Raw genomic sequence first — 6,507 nt, forward strand, 5'->3', positions numbered from 1 at the left:
TCTGATGAGCAGATCTAATCTACTGCAACACACATTTCCCCAAACTGAAATCTTAGCTTCGAGTAACGCAACAGCACCACCTGCTGTCCAGGAGAATCCAGTCCAGGCATCCCATTGGATAGTGCCCACTTTGGTATGATTGTGGAGAGTAAGGAAACCTTATAGAAAGCTGCTCAGAAGACAGGAAAGAGTCAGGTCAAAGAGCAAGTTCTGAATGAACAGGAAAGCTGGATTGAATGGAGAAATTCCCCATAGACCAATCTTGGTCTCTAGGGACTGGAAAACATGGCCATCAAGGGCATTTTAGCAGAGCTCAGTTAAATTCGTTCACCCCTAAGTTTATGTAGCTCATGAACACGATCCAGTGGAAAGCATATTTTGTGATCCAGTAGCCTGAAGCTGTGGTGAATAATATCAGTTAGTGGAAAGACATCTTATGGACTTAGTGGTCACATAGATGATCCGTGCAAGGCCCTGTGTTCTCAAGGACAGCCTCTTGCAGATGTCTCTCAGAATAGTGCCCTGTATTTCCTGGGGACTACATTAGTAACTGGAAAGTCGGGGCTGTATTCCCAACAAGAGTAGGAGGCACAGAGCAGTGATGTCCTGTGTATGAAAGAGAGCTTTCCTCTCCCTCTGGGAACTCACCATGATGGCGCAGAAACATGGAACAATATTGGCCATTAGTGGCAGTGTTTCCTGATGCGGAGGCACTGATTAGCCTTAAACCCAGCAGTTGGAGCTTTCTGTTTTGTTGCATGGCATTAGCCTTGGTATAGCCTCCATGGTGCTGAGTATCTTCCTGTAGGGAAGGGGATGGGCTCAAGACAGCCAGTGATGGGGAAAGAGAACCAGGTTTTGCAGAAACAGATCAGTCTTGATCCATGAGTTAGGCTCTTGCTACCTAGAATATCCTCTGCTTCTCAGGAGAAACATTCCTAGCCAGGGTTGGTATAAGTCTTGAGAGCTGTCAGTCTAGGTCGAAGGGTGCTGATGCTTTGGTGTTAAACACTGGTGTGGGCTCTTCCAACAGTCAGAGGGAGCCACTTATGGTGTTGTTTCTAAAGACTGTTGTTCAGGATCCAGGTCATAGAGGTTCACTGACCTCTGTTCCCTGGTGAATATGCTTTGGCCTTAACTACTGAGTCCTGCCACACTTTGTGTGAGTGGAGTGGGAGATACCTGGGTGCTATCACAAGGGGTGCAGTCTCGCAGGGGCTATGTTACAAGGGCTAATAAGTCTGCACCAGGTCCTTCTCATATGTGTTATGACTCCCATTTAGTGTTTTCATGGGATCCTTGAGTGTGGGAACAAGTGGGTCCCTGCTACTTGTGCCTTCTCTTGGTTCTAGTCCCTGTTTGTTTTGTCAAGTTCTGGTGTGTAGGTTTTTCTTTTAACATATTTATGTTATATTCTGTTTTATTATTATCCCTTAGGAGACTGCTCCTTTCTAATGAGAGACAAAAAGGAAGTGGGTTAGATGAGAGGTGGTAGGGAGGAACTGGGAGGCTGGGAGGAGTAGAGAGAGGGGAAAATGTAATCAGGATATATTATGTGAGAAAAATAAATATTCAAATGAAATGGAAAAAAAAAGAACATCGAGGGAGATCTGGAGAGCAGGAATTGAATGAAAGTCCACATCGTATGTGGTATTTCATAGGTTTTCAAATAGATATTAACACATGGAAAAGCTGTACCTCTGGAGATTTAGAACTTGTAGGAGAAAACAGGAAAGACAGCAAGCAGCACAGTTTCTCTTAGCTCGGTAAGTCAGGTCTGCTTAACTGTAAGTCGGCCTCTCTGCTTTCTCAGCCAAGTGATGGCCCCGGGCTGGATCTAAACCACCAGCTCCTCCTACTTTATTTACAAAGATAAATTTTAACCCCCAGACTCAAGCCCACTTCATCCACACTGCAACCACAGATGGCCGTTCCCAGAGTAGCTCCTGCAAATCAGTCTCTCAGAGAACGAAGACGTTTAGTCCAATTGTATAGATATCTGTTCATAATCAATGCCAGACCAGCTCCAAGGGCAGCTGCTACAAGGGTGTTCCCTCTGAGTGACCCCATGACCAAGTCAGTACTGTGTCATTTCAAAAGTATGCCAGGGACAGTTGAGATCACCTGCTGTACTTTCCTAGTGGATTCCCACCCCAGAGGTGACACTTCACACACCTGTGTCCACAACACCAACAGAAGCCCCAAAGACAGACATGGTGACCATCAGTAAGACTGCTGTCTTGCAGAAAGGGATGAGATAAAGGGCCACTGCCGTTGCCACCATCGACACTCCTGGGAAGAAAGACAAGACATTCAGCTGTGGGAGCTGGAAACACGGGTCAATGGTGGAACGCTTGCTTGTCTAGCATGCATGAGTCCTGTGTTTGACCCCCACTGCAAAAATAAACATTATTATTAAATAATGAAAATAAGATATAAAAACTGTATTCCTCAGGATAATCAAACCTATAAAAATAGAAAAATAAGATTAAATTACCACTGAGTGTAGCAGTTTCTACAGTGATCATGTTAAATTATGTGAATTTTATAAGGCTTTTGTAATGTATAACCAAAACAGATTTATAGTACCATTAGTAATCATAATAAGTTATACAGCAAAGCCAACTTTTATAGCAAAAGAGACAGGCCCAAAATATTTACTTACTATCATACAACTAGAAACTAAGAGCCAACACCAGCCAACCGTGCAATGGTGGCCTCCGCCTTTAATCCCAGCACTTGTGAGGAAGAGGCAGGTGGGTCTCAGTGAGTTCGAGGCCAGTCTAGTCTGCAAGGCCAGTTCCAGGACAGTCAGGACTGTTACACACACACACACACACACACACAAACAAAAAATCAAAAAAACAAAAACAAAAAGCTGTTTTGAAAAACCAGGAAAAGTAAAAAAGAAACTTGGAAAACTTTCAGAGGTGAACTAACAATGTTTTCAGTAAAACAATTCCTGTTTATGACCCTAAATTAATAATTTAGGGGAATAGAGAGAAAATAGAAAAAAAGCCATTTATTCACCAGAAGTAACTTTTTTTTTTCAAGACAGGGTTTCTCCGTAGCTTTTTTGGTTCCTGTCCTGGAACTAGCTCTTGTAGACCAGGCTGGCCGCCAACTCCGAGATCCGCCTGCCTCTGCCTCCCGAGTGCTGGGATTAAAGGCGTGCGCCACCACCGCCGGGCCAGAAGTAACTTTTTTCCCTTGCTTTGTGTCTTACAACATCATCTAAATCCCCCTTAATTGTGGCATTTATTGAAAACATTATGCTGAGACCTTTGCCAGCTTTTCAGGTACGGAAGGGACAGTCTAGGATCCTCAGGGACACTGGGTGACCAGGACAAAACAGTTTACGTCATTTCTCTCACAACCTCCTGCCCCTTCGTGTTCAATCCTGAATGCACAGAGCCTGGCCAGGTTCCAGGAACCCATTCTGACCCCTGTGGCCCCAGGGGCCCTGCCCTAACCCCAGAAAAGCAGAGCTTCATGGTCAGCCAGTGTGTGAGCCTGGAGCAGAGCCGACATTGCAGAAAAGGTCAGTCCTGTTCAGGGGGCAGCGCTCGCTCCCCAGGGCCAATCAGGTTTCCAGACTCCTTCCAGCTGCCCAGGTAAGGGCAGGGAGTCTAGAAGCCCAACTGCCAGTGAAGACGCCCTGGCACTGGCTGCTTCTGTTGTCAAGCACTCTGCAGGCTGTGCCTGTCGCAGGAAGAGCAAGGGTATAAAGTCAGGACAGGCAGAGAACAGCGGAGGTTGGTGTTTACTCACCCAAAAGGAAGCACTGATTCATGTGATCAAAGAGAACCCCACCAATCATGCTGCCACACAAGAACCCAGAGGCCCGGCCCACAAAAATGAGAGACAGGCCGCTGATATTTCTGTTCACGTTCGCTGCCAGATCTTGAAATGTGGGTCCCAGTATAGCAACACTCAGTCCCTAAAATTGAAAAAGACAGAAGCTTTGCATTTACAATAATTAAAACAATGTCTAAAAAGAGTGTGGCGATGAGAGACAGTGGGTTACTTTTAAGACCTTCAGTTTCTAAAAATCTGCAATGGCAATGCTAGCGCAATGTGGTCATCTGAGCTTTATCTATGTATAGCCTTCAATTTTTAAATCATTGTATACTAATTTGAGATAGTGTTTTTTGCACCTCAGGCTGGCCTCAAACTCTGAGTGTAGTCAAGAACGGCCTCGAACTCCTGATCCTCCTGCCCTCCAGGCACCGAGTTTACGAAGATGGACTCCATTCCCAATATACAAATTACAGAATTCTTTGTTTTCTCAGTTCTTTCCCTTAAGTTGTATTTTGTGTGGCTTAGTTGTGAAATGATTTGCATATTTTCCTTTTTTCCAAAACCAGGGTTTCACATTCATTTTAATGGTTCAGGAAATACATCCACACATATGTACGTGTATATACATACATGGAGATAAGGACACAAAGAAAACATAATACAACACTGAAACTGGCGATCTATGTAAAGAGTGTGAGAAAGTTCATTGTTCAACCCAGCTGCTTTTCTGTAGCTTTGGGATTTTAAACACAAAAACACAGATTTCAATAATCACACAAAGCTAACCTGCACTGTTTGTAAGTGGAAACACTGGCCACAGAGTGAGGATTCAGAACCATGGAATTCCAGGGAGGATAAGCTTATGAGAGAGAACCTCACTGGAGCTTTTGATACAGGCCGTATATAAACTTGATATGAATGCTTGCATTTCCCTTCCTAGTTATTAATCAAATAGTCCACACATTATTCTGAGTTTATATTACCACACTAGCAGAAGATAAAAACAATGGGATGAAGTGTATCAAAATATTATACCAGGTGGTGGTGCACACCTTTAATCCTAGAGCTCAGGAGGCAGAGGCAGGCAGATCTCTCAGTCTGAGGCCAGCCTGGTCCTCAGAGTGAGTTCCAGGACAGCTGGAAATACACAGAGAAACCCTGTCTGAAAAATACCAAAGGTAAAATACAATAAAATATTTGCTGTGGAATAATGTTTTGTGCACTATGAATATGTCACTTGGATTGTTTCAATAAAAAGCTGAATGACCAAAGCTACTCAACATTTTCAGGCAAAGAGGATGCTGAGACAAAGGAGGGCGGAGTCTCCAGGAGACTTGAAGAGAAGCAAGATGAGCACATCATACTGAGGGAAGGTACCAAGCCACATGGCTGAACACAGATAAGAAACATGGGTTGATTTGAGGTATAAGAGCTAGTTAGTAATCAGCCTGAGCTGTCAGCTGAGCATATATAATTGGTAATAAGTCTCCGGGTGGTAACTGATGAACTGGCTCATGGTACAGAAGATGCCAACTACAAATATTTTTGAAGGGAAATTACTATACACTATTTTGTATTTGATTTTTTTTTTTTGGATGTGTATGTATTAAAACAAAAGGTTTGCTAAGTAAGATGTAAGGGACGTTTTGCTACAGAAGTCACACACACTGGGGTCAGGCAATGGCAATGTGCTTGCTGTGTGCTAATCATCTATTTCCCATGAAACAGTTCTGACACAATCCCCAGTTCTCACTGGATGGCTTGACATTAGGTAATAGGTTTCTCTAAACCATTTCCATAGATTATACAGCACGCCACCGTAAGTGTTTGCACACATATTCTGTATATGCAAGCTTGTTTGTTATTCAAATGCTATAAATAATTTCTACTGCTCACGAGTCAGTTCTGCCTACTTTGATGGCCTTTCTGACTCCCTCGTTCGGATGTGGGTGTTTGCTGAGCCTTTGCAGCCGACTCTGAGCCGTCAGCTACCTGAGCGAGTTCATTCTTCATCAGCCCAGACAGCATCAGCATCTAAATCCTCCCCACTGTCTTCCTTCCCTTGCGGCGTCTGCTATGGTTAGAGCCCTGGTTTTCAGTCATTGCTGAAGTTTCTGGTTCTTTATTAAACAGAATGACAGCAGCTTCTTTCTTTCCACATTTTGCACAAGTTTCAAGTTCACAGACACCTGATCCACACATTTGTAAGAGTCCCTCACTGTCTGCTGTAAACACATAACCCCCTCCTTAGGCTGTGACTGTGGCTTGTATTTACTGTACTTTACACGCATTCAGGGACTTCTGTGCGGCACTGACATGCTCCACCATGAAGTTTTGCCTTAGTTTTCTTGGTCTGAACACTTTCATCTAACTTGTCTTTTTTTGAAGATGAACATATTTTGGTGCTTTTAAGGCCTGGACCGAACCATGGTGCCTTTGTGGGAATTCACTACCAAGTCACAAGGACCATAGGTCAATGCAGCCATTACTTTCCGGGAAGAGGAGGGTTCCCGTCCCAGGCCTGGGGCTCGCTGTCCTGTCAAAGCCAGGGCAGAGACCTTGTCTCAAAATAAGAGGTCAATGGCATCGGAGAGCAAAATTAAAAATTTTAATTAATTCATGAGGGGGCTGGACAGATAGTAGAAAGGTTAAGAGAATTTACTGCCCTTGCAAAGGACCCAGGTTTGGCTCCCAGCACCCACAGTG

At 44.1% G+C, this 6,507-nt stretch overlaps 1 pseudogene; it reads right to left on the minus strand.

Annotated features, from left to right (window-relative positions):
- Positions 1-5,803: 5,803 nt before the first annotated feature.
- LOC130867699 (uncharacterized protein C9orf85 homolog) lies at positions 5,804-6,287 on the minus strand (annotated as a pseudogene).
- Positions 6,288-6,507: the final 220 nt, after the last annotated feature.

Source organism: Chionomys nivalis, chromosome 2, assembly GCF_950005125.1.
Source record: "Chionomys nivalis chromosome 2, mChiNiv1.1, whole genome shotgun sequence".
Lineage (NCBI taxonomy): Eukaryota > Metazoa > Chordata > Mammalia > Rodentia > Cricetidae > Chionomys > Chionomys nivalis.